Consider the following 13,365-nt stretch of genomic DNA (forward strand, 5'->3'; position numbering starts at 1 on the left):
ACTACACAGCTTTAATTAAAACACTAATGAATGATACAAGAAAAAAAATATATACAATTATATACAGATATATTCAGGTATGGGCAAAAGCCTCTCGCCTCTCCCCACCCCAGCAACTCCCACAGCACTTCCCTGAACTGGGAAGAGTCCCGAGGAATCCTGGAGCTGCTGCTGGCAAAGAGCAGAGAGTTATGGGCATCAGGAGATCTCGAGCCTAAGGGTCGACGGTGATGGATGAACAGAGTCCTGCTCGGACGCCGGCCATGGACGGAAGAGAAGGGGAGAAGAAGGAAGGAAGTTGTCTTCTGTGATCTCTGACCTTCCTTTGAGCTTATGTAGATATATGGAATGGAATATCTCTGGCCAATTTTTCTGTCTAACTCAGCCTCCTACGGGGGGGGTCACAGATCTCCCCATAGCGTCTGAGCTGGCAGAGTGCAGGTGCGGCCTTGAAGCCTCAGTAGTTAGAAAAGCATTCCACTGTCTTATCAGCCTAGCAGAACACACTGTTGCTAGTTAAAAGAAAGCTTACTGAAGGAAGAAAAAAAATCAGTAAAAAGAAAAATTGGCTTCATCCTGGCTCAAACCAGGACAGTCACGTAGCCTGAAGACTGCAGAAATCAAGGTCTCCGCAAGTCTTTGAAAGCGAATGTACAGATTCATATATGAGATACTGTTATATATCTATATCATAGATATATATAGTAGCTTCATCTCTAAAAATCTATACCTCTTTTCCAATACAGGTGTATGTTTTATGCTTGCACATGCTGAAGGCTTTAAAGGAAACCATGGTAATACTTTTCTGTTCCTTCTGAGTCATAATGCTTCCAGCTAAGAAACCTCCAGTTGTCATTTAAACACTGATACAACTTTCCTGGTAAAATTGTATTTTAATGGCTTCTAATTGGCTTTATTTAAGCGTTTTTCACTATTGATTACTCTTAGTGTTTCTGTGTTGCTACATGAGACACAATAAGCAGCTTCTTTTCCAAAAGCAGTTTGTTTGAATTAGTGATGATTTTTCCACTGTGCAGTCTAAAGCAATTAAGGAACAAGCTGGACTGCTACAAGTTGTCAGTCTTTGCAAACGGCTAACACAAAAGCTGAACAAGTTATCAAAAAGAACTGCAATATTTGAATTGTTCTCCAATATTCAGAATGGACATTTGGAACATCAGTCGCACCTTATATCTTTATATCCTTAACTTATATCCTGAAAAGAAACACATTGCGGGTTCAATGATCTGGTATCTTAAAACACCAGAGAAATGTATTTACTCTAAGCAAGCTCTTCCTCTTTCTCTACCTACATATACCTCTTCTGGGGAAACAATCCCAGCCATCAGGAAAATAAAACTAAAATAAACAAAAGTAAATAAAATCACTGGACTGTAATCAGCCTAAGGAAATTGAAAGCAGTTAGAGAGCAGAAGAAGCAGTTGTTACTCAGGATATTCATATTCCAAAAAGTAGGAGACAATCTAATTTATAAAGTGGGTTTGGATGTTTTGAAATTTATCACTACCTTTTTTAAAAAAGGGTGGGGCCATGGAGAGTTGTTCAAAAGAACTTCCTTGCTTTAGGGAGCACTCACTCCAAGCTAGTACTTTACAGATATTTTTTTGTTGTTGTTTTTTCAGTATTTTATTATTTGTTAAAAGTTACCATTCAGGATCAGATCAAAGTAATGCCAACAAAAATACTTTGAAGCTCTGTGCTCTGCTCATGCACTTTACCTGCTGTGGGGACTAGATCAAATAGCTGATGACTACAAACCTGAAGCCTATTTAATTTAAAACAATGTGAAGCAGATGTCACAATGCTAACTTCTTGTGCAAATCTCAGAAGCTTTCTACAACTTAAAGCTTTTTCAGTTATGGCACTTGGTATCTTTTAGCTCATGTAACCAGGTGGCAGATCTTGAATAAAAACATCTACTGACTAATCCACAATTAAAAGGGTGATCTTGCCTTGAGAGAGCTGAGATTGATACAAAAAGTCTAAAACTTTCCATACATATATGTCAAGTTTTCAGGGAAAGGACTGCTCTTCATGTAGCAACACTTGATACAAAAGAAGGTGTTTCAATTTTATTTCCCTCCCCACTCTGCTCCCAGCGATATATATTAGTCAGCTAGTCCTAAGAAATGAAGTTCTATAAGTGGATACAAATGTGAACTGCATGAATCACCATCAGGGTGCTTAGGGAGGTATCCACAGAAAGTCTGCTAGTTCACAACATGCACAATCACTTGAGTGAGGTGACTAAGTCTTTGGATGTACGCATCATCAGATGCATCATTCCATGTATCATTAGATGCATCATTCCACATAATGTAGATGAATCATCCGATATATAAGGGATAACCTTGCTCAGAAAAGGAATCAGGCTTAATTCAAATTACTGGGCAGTATCCTGATGTGGTTAGAGTCCATTTGCCCAGTCTTATAGAGAGTTAGTTCAACAATGACTCAGTAGATGCAATTTATTGAGAGTGAGAAGAACAGAGAATTTCCTTCCTGTACATTTTTGAGCAAGCCTTTCTTTACATTTAATTTCTTTCACAGATTTCTTCCTAGAACATTGAGATCTATGCACTTCAGTCATCCTCTTTTACTCATACTTCTGAGAAATATTATTATAGCATACTTCAGTACAGCTGGCTTGGAAACAAATTTCCCATCCCTAACATAACAGTAAGAACTTGAATGTCTTTCCATCCCTATTTCAGCTCATGACAAAAATTTTCCACTAAACCAGAAAAAGCTCTAAATTTCCACTGACAATTTTTCAAAAAGTTTGAGTAGTTTAGTTGTACCTCTTAAATTTCACTTAAAAGCCAATAAAATACAAGACAAAATTTAGATGTTTGGTAACATGAAAAGAAATTAAAAGTTCAAACTGCCCCCCAAATATCAACCCCTGTACTATCCATCAAGTCATCTGTTGGACACCATGTCAGCTCAGACAATACACAGATTACATTTGTACTTGCAGCTGATTCTACAGGGCACAGATACATTAATGATTTTTTTCCAAAATTCAGAATAGTTTCTTCCATAAAAAAAAAAAAAAAAAAAAGCCATGTTGTTCTTTGCTGTAGAGAAGTATCTGATTTACTAATGGTGTCATCTAAGATCAGAACTTGGTAAGTTGTGTCAATCTAAGAGATGTATAGGGGACCTCATGTTATTAAAACTGAATATAAAGCAAAGAGACTTCTGTAACAACAGAGAACAAAACTACTTCTAACATGTTTGTATGGAGTGTTTAAATTCTAAATGAAGTTAAATATATATAGCTAAGGTATAGTTAAATATACACTATCTAGATTTATTCATTTTCACAAAAAAATAACAGTCAATGAAAACTATTAACCCTTACAAAATCGCTACAAATCACTTCATTAGACTGTCCAATTAAAAAAAAAATATTTCCCTTCAATTAAATCCCTACTTCAGTGCTGCAATCATTAGCATAACTTTATTTTCATGGATTTAAATCACTTCTTTAGTTCTTTAAATTACTCTACTTAGTATTACGGGGGTTGGGGTTTGCTCTCATTTTTTGTTGCACTACACAGTAATGCAGCATACAAAACAAGTCATGAGGACATAAGAATAGTTCCACAGACATGTAAGCCCGTCCCTGATTCTGGTGACCACTGGTAATGAACATCTGAAGAAGGACCACTTTAGAACTTCCCCCAGCTAAAGTTGAAGACACTGAAAGCTGGGAAGAACAGACTTTGTACGTCCTCTTTAAATAATTTCCCCATGACTTACTTCCTTGAACCAAGATTTTCATCCAGAATGGATCATTTTTGCAACAACGCAGATATACCTCATTATTTAATTTTGCCTTTTGCAAGACTGACCCATGACTGTCAATCAAAGAGAGGAGCTGCACAGCAGTTACACACAAGACCCACCTTACGCTACTTTCAGCTGTAGCCAGAACATTTCCTTGATGTTACATGGGGCCACATTTGTCCCTCAGCTTCTCTTCATTTCTGTTGACAGAAGCCACTTCTGTACTACTGTTCTCTAAGAAGCATCAAGGTGCTTCTGACAGAAAACTCACAGCACTATATATCACAGTTCTTACTCTTGCTTTCAAGTATCTTGCAAAGGTACCTTGCACTGCATGCAGTAGCTGCTGTTGCAGCAAGTGAGTATTTTGTGCTGGCAAAAACACTCCTAGACATTCCCAGTTTTAGTCTTTCCTCCCTCACTACACAGTGCAGAAACAAGATGATGACATTTATTCCTCCTACAGATGATTTGACAAAGCATTTCCGTTGTGAAGAAGGAAATTTTAGATTGCCAAGTTCTATTATAGTTTTATATTTGTTTATAAAGATAACGAGAGCATAATTTCAGGGCTTTAAGACAGTCAATAACAAATATTAAGTACAGTACATGACACCAAATGGATGTACTGCAGAATAAAAATACCATGATCTGAAGTTCCTACACTATGCCAGTTTCCTAGTGTAACAGCTACATGAAAAAGAAAAACACATCAAAAACAAACACCAAAAAAAGCTTGCAGACAGCTAGCAATAATAGAAAGCTAAAGCACATAAGTCACTAAGAAAAGGCAGAGGGTATAATCCTGCTACAAGTATTTAGAAAAAACTAGAAGACCATATTGTTTCTAAGACAGAAAACATGCAAAGAACCAGCCCACAATCCATGCTGGGAACAAGTAGTTCTGAGATGCAGGATGTTCAGCAGCCCAAGTATAATAAGTCTGTCTGGATACCAACTTGTAGAGGTTCTCTAGTACATCCCTTGCTCTTTAGTGCTGTCTCTCCATCTGTCAAGTGGATACATCTCAATTCTGCATTCCTTTTTCAGCCTTATTGGTGCATAGTTATTTAAGTGTTGGAGCAACAACAAAAGCTTTTTTGAAGTGTCAAGAGACACTTGATGTTCCTTGGAACATCATTTTACCTGATGCTCCAAGCAGCTTTCTGTCATTTGTTGTTAGTGACCACATCAGTAATGAGGTTCAGAATGCTCATGCATTAAAGATGAATCACAAAACAGTGCTTCTCACAAATTTATTTCAACTCTTTGGACCATCCACTCTTTGTTCATTAATATCAGCCTTTAAATTAAAAATAATATTAAAAAAATAAGTGCTATACAATCCTACATTATTTTAAATTAACACAGAAATCTGAATTTCCAATTTTGCACCAGTTCTCATCAGTTCTGTGTGGATTTGCACCGATCAGATTCTTTGGCAAACATCAGAATACTTGGAGGTGCTTTCCACAGATTTAAGTGATGGAATAAGGTTTAGGGCTAGTTTCCTTGTGTAATACCTAGAGAATAGACATTTATAACATCCAGATTACTATTTCATAATTCCTCTCAGAGCCTGTACAAGTGCTGGCATGTCCATCTGTTTTCTTTTCAGAAATACAAACTTTTAATCTTGATTTTGAAGAACTTAAGAAAAAACCCTCAATTTTTCTTCATGGTTGAAAAGCACAGGAATTCAGATGACCCACAAACCAGTTATTATATTGAATATATGTCTCCAGTATTTTTTGCCATCTGTATATAGTTAGATCAGTGCCTCCTTTATGCAGCTATTTATTCAGAATTTTGTCAACTTTGGGCTAGCTTACATTGTTAACAACTTCTAAAACAAGCACCTCTTCAGTAACACCCCACCAGAATGCTCTAGCACAAAACAGCCATGTAGAAGAACACCTTCTGGATTCTACTCTCAGCTCTTCCAGTGGCAAATGCATGCAAGTGAGCAAGATGACTGTTTTTCTTCTTCCACTAAGATGCTTCTCATGACACATTTGAAGGATTCATGTTCAGCACAAAGTCCACCTAAACACTTGCATTTTATTCCTTTAGTAACTGTAACAAATTTTGATCTGTTACTCATGATGTGCTGAAGCCTTAACTACAGAAAACCAGGAATAACAAGCTTCATTTCATTGATTTTTTTTTTGTGCTTTGGATATTTAAAACAAATATAAGTGTAGGAATTATGCATTTGCAGAAAGCTGCCATCACAAATTTTTTAGCTAGATAACTGTTATATTAGCAATGCTATGCTGAAATGCTTTTTTTGGTATCAGTCTGTTTTAAATATTTCAGTAACCACCTCAAACCTTAACCAGAAGCTTGATGACCAGTCACCTACTGACTACTAGTATTAGTTGAGTGTGCTCAAAACGCTCAAAGAGAAACAGTTTTAAAAGAGCAAGTGGAACCATTTATTTCTGGCCTTCAGAGATAGAGCTGTTGGTCCATAAATCCAACTAATGATCTGATTTTCATTAGTAATGTGCTGCATCAAAGGAAAAGGAAAAAAAAAAGATGTAGCCAGGTTTCTGAATGCAAATTAATACTTGAGGGTAACAGACCCATTACAATGTAAAATGTATGAGAACTGGTGAGCAACTGTCATGGTTACCCAGCATATTGTCAGGAACATTAAGAAATTATTAACTGAGATGGCATGAATACAGCATGAATCTGAGAAATGAAAGATTTTTGTCCACTTCTCAACAAGCCAGAACAATATAAAATATTTCAGATAAGGAGTTTTAACAGGAAATTAATTCAATACCCCATCCCAAGTCCTTCTTCTCTAGTGTGTCATAAGAATTACATAAAAATGTAAAGGAGTTTGCATGTATTTTCACCTAAAGTATTCCTGAATTTCCCAGTTAACATGGTATGAACTCCTTACAATCTTTAGCAGATCAAAACCCATGCTCTGAAGTGAGAGGGAAGGTGCAATTCAGTTAATCATTAATGTCATCTTTCCTCACACAGGGAGACATCTGGAAAACAGAAACCAGTTTACCCAGACTGCCTCACAGTTACTGTGGTCACCAAGGGCAGCTATCAGCACCTTATGATTAGCAATATCATAGTGATAAGGATTCAAAGCTTCTCCAAAAGAGTTCTGAGGTTACAGTTGAATTCTTTTGTCATTGTGCAGCATTGAAGAGCTGGTGAAACAGCAAGGAAAAGAGATGCCAGAAGAATTATTAATTTAGATAACCCAAAAGAATGCAATAGAGGCAAGACTTCAAATTCTGATAAAATAAGTCTATATTTATTGCATGGTCCTTTACATGTAGGTAAGCACATTGAGGGATATAATCCTAAAAGAGGTAGCCATATTTAACAGACAAAGCAATAAATAAGAATAAAAAAGGATAAGTCTCTCAAAAATCATACCTCAGAGAACTCATGAACTACAAAATGTAGTCTTTTCAAGCAACTTAAATACCAGAAAGGTACAAAATGTGTCCTAGTTCTACAGTCTGAGAAGATGCACCAATATCCACTCATGAAAGACTGTAAATTGGCTACAGAAAAGGGATTTCTAAAGTAATCAAACAGGGTTACATTTCTGTTAGAGGATGCAAAACAGTACAGGACAAGGCAAACTCTTTCTGAAGGCTTGGCATGAGTTTGATTCTTTTTAAGTTTAGACATCGGCAGCAGATTGAGATGCACAGAGCATACACTGAGACAGGGCTCTCAGCACTCAACTTGAAAATCATGAACGAAGCAAGAACTTTGAGTAAGAAACAATAGAGGAAGGCAGGTTGAGACATACTTTTAATAGAAACATTAATCAGGCTGAAAAATACCAATACTACTCAGTCTACTAAAATAGAAATATGGGTTTGGAAACGTCGCAAATTAAAAGCAATGTTATTCCTTTCATCAGGAATGCACCAGAGCCAAAAAACCCCTCACAACCAATATTGAATATGCAAGACCTTATCAGTGCGTGTTTACAACTATCAACACATTTCCGCAAGCTGTAATATTTTACTAGCCCAAATTAAAGCAGGTTTCACAAGGCTTTTGTGTTAATCCTAATGAATAAATAAAGTTTGATTCTGTATGACTTACAGTTTCTCCTTCACCCCCCTGCTTCTCAGCTGTTCTGGAAACTGTTAAAATATTTCTAGGATACATATATATATATTCTGTACTTCAATACAAGTAATATTAAAAAGCAGAAATGGAAATTCACTGCTCTTCTAACCAGATTCAGTGTAGCTAAGAACTGAACTATTTTTGCAGCATTACTGGTAGAAAGGTGGTGTATAATACCACAAAAAATTAACAGCTGAGCTTTCTTTCAGCTTCAAAGAGATCAACCCAAGGAGATAAATCATTAAAAGAAGATTAGCATCATTGGTTTAATGAAGAACAAAGCAGCAAATGCTTTGCGCTCAATTCTGATGATAATGATCTCAAAGCCTTTGATTTCAGAAAGGTGATCAACAGCAGTTATAAATTGTAAGCTTACCAGAAGCATTATTCAAGTTTCTGGCAGACTTACTTTCATGACAGGAAACTAATTTGAGTAAAGAAGAATATTTGTGTTTTGTACCAATTTTAGCAACTACTAAAATAGTGGATGTTCGAAATTTCCATGCCACTTTGACTGATGCAGCTGCAAACTGATATGTTAGAAAAAATGAAGTGTGACTGAGGAAACAGCAAGCAATGTATGAGCTGCAATGAACTAGAGTCTTCAATACAAAGACTTTTCCTCATATGCGTTTGTATAACAAAAACGAAAAAAACCCAACAGCACAGTCAAGGTGAATAGTTCTTCTAGTAGATAAAGTCTGACATGAAGATGTGCATATTATTGTGAAGATTTGGAAATGAGTTTGCATGGATTGCTGCTCAAATTCTCCTAGTTTGCTGCCAGAATTGTGTAGGATGACTCTAGAACTGCTGGGACACTTCAGAATTCCTGCAGATTTTCACTTCTGCTTTAGGAAAGAGAATTAACTTTTGCCATCAGCATGAAAAGTGCACAGAGCAGTTAGCATAGATGCTACTTTATTCTGCCCTACTTAAGAGAACTAGAGATTAGACTCAAACTAAGTTAGCAAATGAAACTGTCTAATGCCAAAGCAGCCCTGATCTTTCTCAACATTAAAGTTGTTACCAGCTAGTTTGGATTTTCATTCCCTTCCTCCTACTGTCAATACTGAAAACCATGATAATACTACGTTCTCACTGTCACATTCACCTACCTGTCCTTACTCTAGGATTTAAGGTTTGGTCCCTGTTTTGGGAAGCTCCCATGGATTTCAAGTAGCACTCCATTTTTTTTCCACAAACCCTCTACGACATATTTCAAAAACATCAAACAATCTAATCAATCTATACCACATCTAGTCCCTCTTATACATAAGCTATGCAAAAAAGCAGAACTATGTGGAACAAGAAGTCCCCAAAGAATAACACCCTGAACAATCTGTCATCCTTTCGCTAGATATTTAAACAGGATTAACATCCTTTTTATCATATTTTTGTTTTAAAAATATCACAATCTGCCTGTGTACTGATAGGAGAGCCTTTACATTTAGCTAATTAAGACAGTTTCAAAGGCAGGAAATCTATTGCATAACTCAGAATAGGTGTTTGTTAACCAAACAATGCCTCTTGAGCATACTGGTATTCCTAGTCCCAGCTCACTTGGGATGTGTCTGCTGAGAAAAGATTGTAAATCACAAATATGCTGAAAAGCAGCACATAACTCTAAGATGCCATTATTTTGTGTGGGATGAGCAACAATGCAGCACTTATCTATTGTACTGTTCTTAGAATTTACTGACAGAGAAAGAGCTCAGGATTAGCAAACCCTCAACCAGCCAGCTGCATATTGATAAAGTTTCAGTGTGAATAATAATATTAGTACAAATTATAGTTGAAGAAAGCTCTCTAATTTAACTGATGTTCTCAGAGCTGCTTGGGGTAGTTCAAAACCTATTTAAAAAAAATCAATAAGCCTAATTCCAATTGTTAAATGTAGCTCTCTCATAGATGGAAGGCAGATCTAGTTAGAAAGAAATGCCAACAGCAAGGTTTAGATTAAAATTAGGCCACCCACTCTAAGACTGCTTCTGAAAACCTCAGCAGTCTGACACCTTACTCAACAGTCAGAACTTAATATTTCTTATATTAATATTTAGAATCTAATGTTCTACATAGTCTTCTACTTGAAGATGGACTTTTTGACACATCCATGTTCAGAAGCTGAGCACACACTAAGCTCAAGTTAACTCCCAGGAGACATTTTTCCCTCAGGTCTTACACAGAAGCAAAAAAAGTCATAATGACATTGAAATGCCTGGCTTTTACCCAATAAGTTTTTCTCCGGCTCTGCTCATAGTGAATTACTGCAGCACAATGATGTTCTTGGAAATGTCTGTGGGTTTGTGTTATTATTTTTTCTTTTTAAACCAAGTCATGTACTTCCAGACAATCTGGGAGTATAACTACTATTTCTACACCTATTTTACCTAAGATGTCGAACAAAATAGAGATGCCGTATTTCAAGTCCTTTGAATGACACACAACCAATTCATACCAGCTTGGCCCCATATATTTTGAATTTTCTAGCTTATTGAAGTCATAATAAATTATAAACTGTGGGAAACAAAAAATATCCCTCGCTGTCACCAAAAGTAATTTGGAAAGAAAGTTTCCCTAAGGACTTTTCAGAAACTGTTGACAAGTTTGATGCATGGTTTCTGCAAAGTTCTCTTCTTTACTCAGCCAACACTACTGGATCACAAGATACCAATCAAAGGAGAACTGAGGCCAGTGACTGCTAAAGAAAATGGGGGCAAAGAGGAAGCATCATTTATTAAATTAATTCTTAAAAAAAAAATGTTTGTTAATCAAGCTTGCTCTTTAACCAGATGAAAAAGGAGCTTGAATGCATATAAAGCTCCAGTATAGTGCTTTACTCAGTAGAACCTTGTCAAATCATTAATCAGTATCTCAATTTTCTTGTTTGGCACCATTGAACAGAAGGAGTAGGTATCATCAGCTTAAAAGAATGTTTTATTGGATATGTTGTCCCAAGCTGGGATTTTTCCTTAAGATTCCTTCCCTGCCCTTCTGCCTACTGTCATTAAAATGCAAATTTTAGAGATTAATGGATTTGAAGTCCCTTACTGCATGGGTAGAAAATCATTACTGAAGACTTCAAATACAGGATTACTTATAAGAAGGTTTCCATTACTATGAAACAGTATTTTTAACACTTTTGTAGTGGTTTTACTGGGAAGAATATTGAGATAGTCTTTACAAAAAGTTATTCACTAATATGCTCAATGGCTGAATCAGCAAAATACTAATTATCACAAGGAATCAGGCCTCAAAATAATTAAGCCTCACAAAGATATGTTCAAGATTAAAATGGTAGGAGGATTATTTTACTTCCCAGAGAATGCAAAAACCTGTGAAAAGGCATGGTGACACAAAAACAATGTATTGCATTAACAATACCCTATACTGTGAAAATTCAAAGTAACATTAAATATTAGGAACCAGGTGGATCAGTTCTTCTTCCATCAATAAGGAGTTCACGTCACAATGTCACAAATTTTGGGCATTATTGAGGACATTTCTTTGTTATTGCTCAGTTATCTTAAGAGTTTGTACTGCTTGTGTATCAGACATTATCACATACCACACTGCAAAATTACAGCCTCTCCTTATCCTCTGTTTCAGCTGACCATCCTTAATTTCACAAGAGTTAAGCAGCACCCATCACTTTCATAAATGGAGTAAGACAACAAATTTTGCATCTACATGAAACAGTATACTTGTTACCCAAAGATGACTTCACTGTTAAGCTCAGTTATGATTTCCTTATTCAAAACTTTTGGCAAATGTTTCCCTGCCTTCTTTCAGCAGAGTCTCTGGTGCTAAGGACCAGGTGCTGCCAACTGGAAGCTCTCTCTAAGGAGAGGTTCACATGGGAAGTGGCTGGATGTGTGAGAGTTGTGAGTGATATAAACAGTGTGACAGTTCCTTGGAACACGAGTCTGCAGCATTCTGGTAACATTGGCAGACTGCAGAGCTCAAACTTTTCCAGACTGCAGAATGAATCAAGTGTTTGACAGACATTAGTATGTGGTAGGGGCAGCAGCTTCCCAATCAATGCTGTGAAAGAAAATGTAAGCTATAGGGCTCAGTTGCCAGAACTAAAACTGTGTCAGAAAATAGACATAGAATAAGTCTATGTGACAAATAATGTCCAAGATAACAATATAAGAGCTTTCAGGCGTCTGTGCTGGGAAAATTGAAATATTAAATACTGTGAAATTACAGCTGTTCTTCGGAGAGGAAACCATACACAATGAGCTCACTCTCCTCTTGATGACCAGAAGGAAACCCAAGCATTTGTTGGCTACACACAGTTGCATTTATTAAAGAGCAATTGAAACAGCATCCACAGTCTTCCCAGCATTCTTCTTCACAGCAGACACACATAAGTATCTCTAATTTTGACAAGGAAAGACTGTGTTTTACTTACCAGTTCTTCATTTGTGATAGGAGCAGAGGGAATTAAATGCTATTGATTATAAAGAAAAACCCATGCTTATTAATCTTCATCTGATGCAGTCTTTCTCAGCTATTTATCAATCATTTAACACTATCACTATGAAGGAAAGTAGCCATCAGGAAAGTCTCCATGATAATGCTAGGTCAATGCTGTTCCTCTTATTCCAAAGAGGAAACTTATTCTTGCAAGATTCATCTCACAGCTCAACGGAGACACTCATGCTATAAACACCCAAAGGTAAGTCTCCCTGTAATTACTGCAGTAAATAAAAATAAGCAGCTATGGAGGATAAGGCATTTCAGACTACTACACAGCCTTAGGACAAAATATTTCATTTTCTAGAGTGTCTCTGGCCTTGCCCCAGGTATATCAACTCTAGGTAACTGGGACAAGCACAGTTCCCCACATTGCAGAGGTCCAAAGCTTAACGTTGACAACTTCAAAAAGAAGTTCAGCACCAGCAAGACAGAATACCAATTTCCCATCACATTCCCAGCAAGTTCAGCTTTCCAACAAAAGGTCAGATTTCATTCACAGAAACAGTGCTTGTATTACTTAACAAAATAATAGTTACTGAGAGCCAATATTGTTCAGGGTGTTTAACCAAGAATTGATGCTACTCTTGTTGTTGAAAGAGAGTTTTAACATATATATGTACTAATTGTTTTTAAATAGAAATAATGTATATAACATATTCACACCTTGTGATCCTAACAGAGGTAAAACACAACTTGCTCGATTTGCTGATGGTGTTGATACAAGTGTTAGTGATGCACACCATACAAGACTGTCCAGTGATGCAGTTTGAAGTGCTTCGTAATACCACTAGACTGCTCTGTCTCCACTATACCCCATTTTTATGTGTTTAAATTATTATTCTATGGGAAAAGATTTTACCTGGTCATAGCTTACATTTCCAGGGTTGCCATGAATGCAGAGATCTCTTGCTAAAAAACAAAGCAAGACACTTCCTC

The sequence above is a fragment of the Chaetura pelagica genome, unplaced genomic scaffold (assembly GCF_000747805.2).
Source record: "Chaetura pelagica isolate M959 unplaced genomic scaffold, ChaPel_1.0 scaffold164, whole genome shotgun sequence".
In the NCBI taxonomy this organism is placed as follows: Eukaryota; Metazoa; Chordata; class Aves; order Apodiformes; family Apodidae; genus Chaetura; species Chaetura pelagica.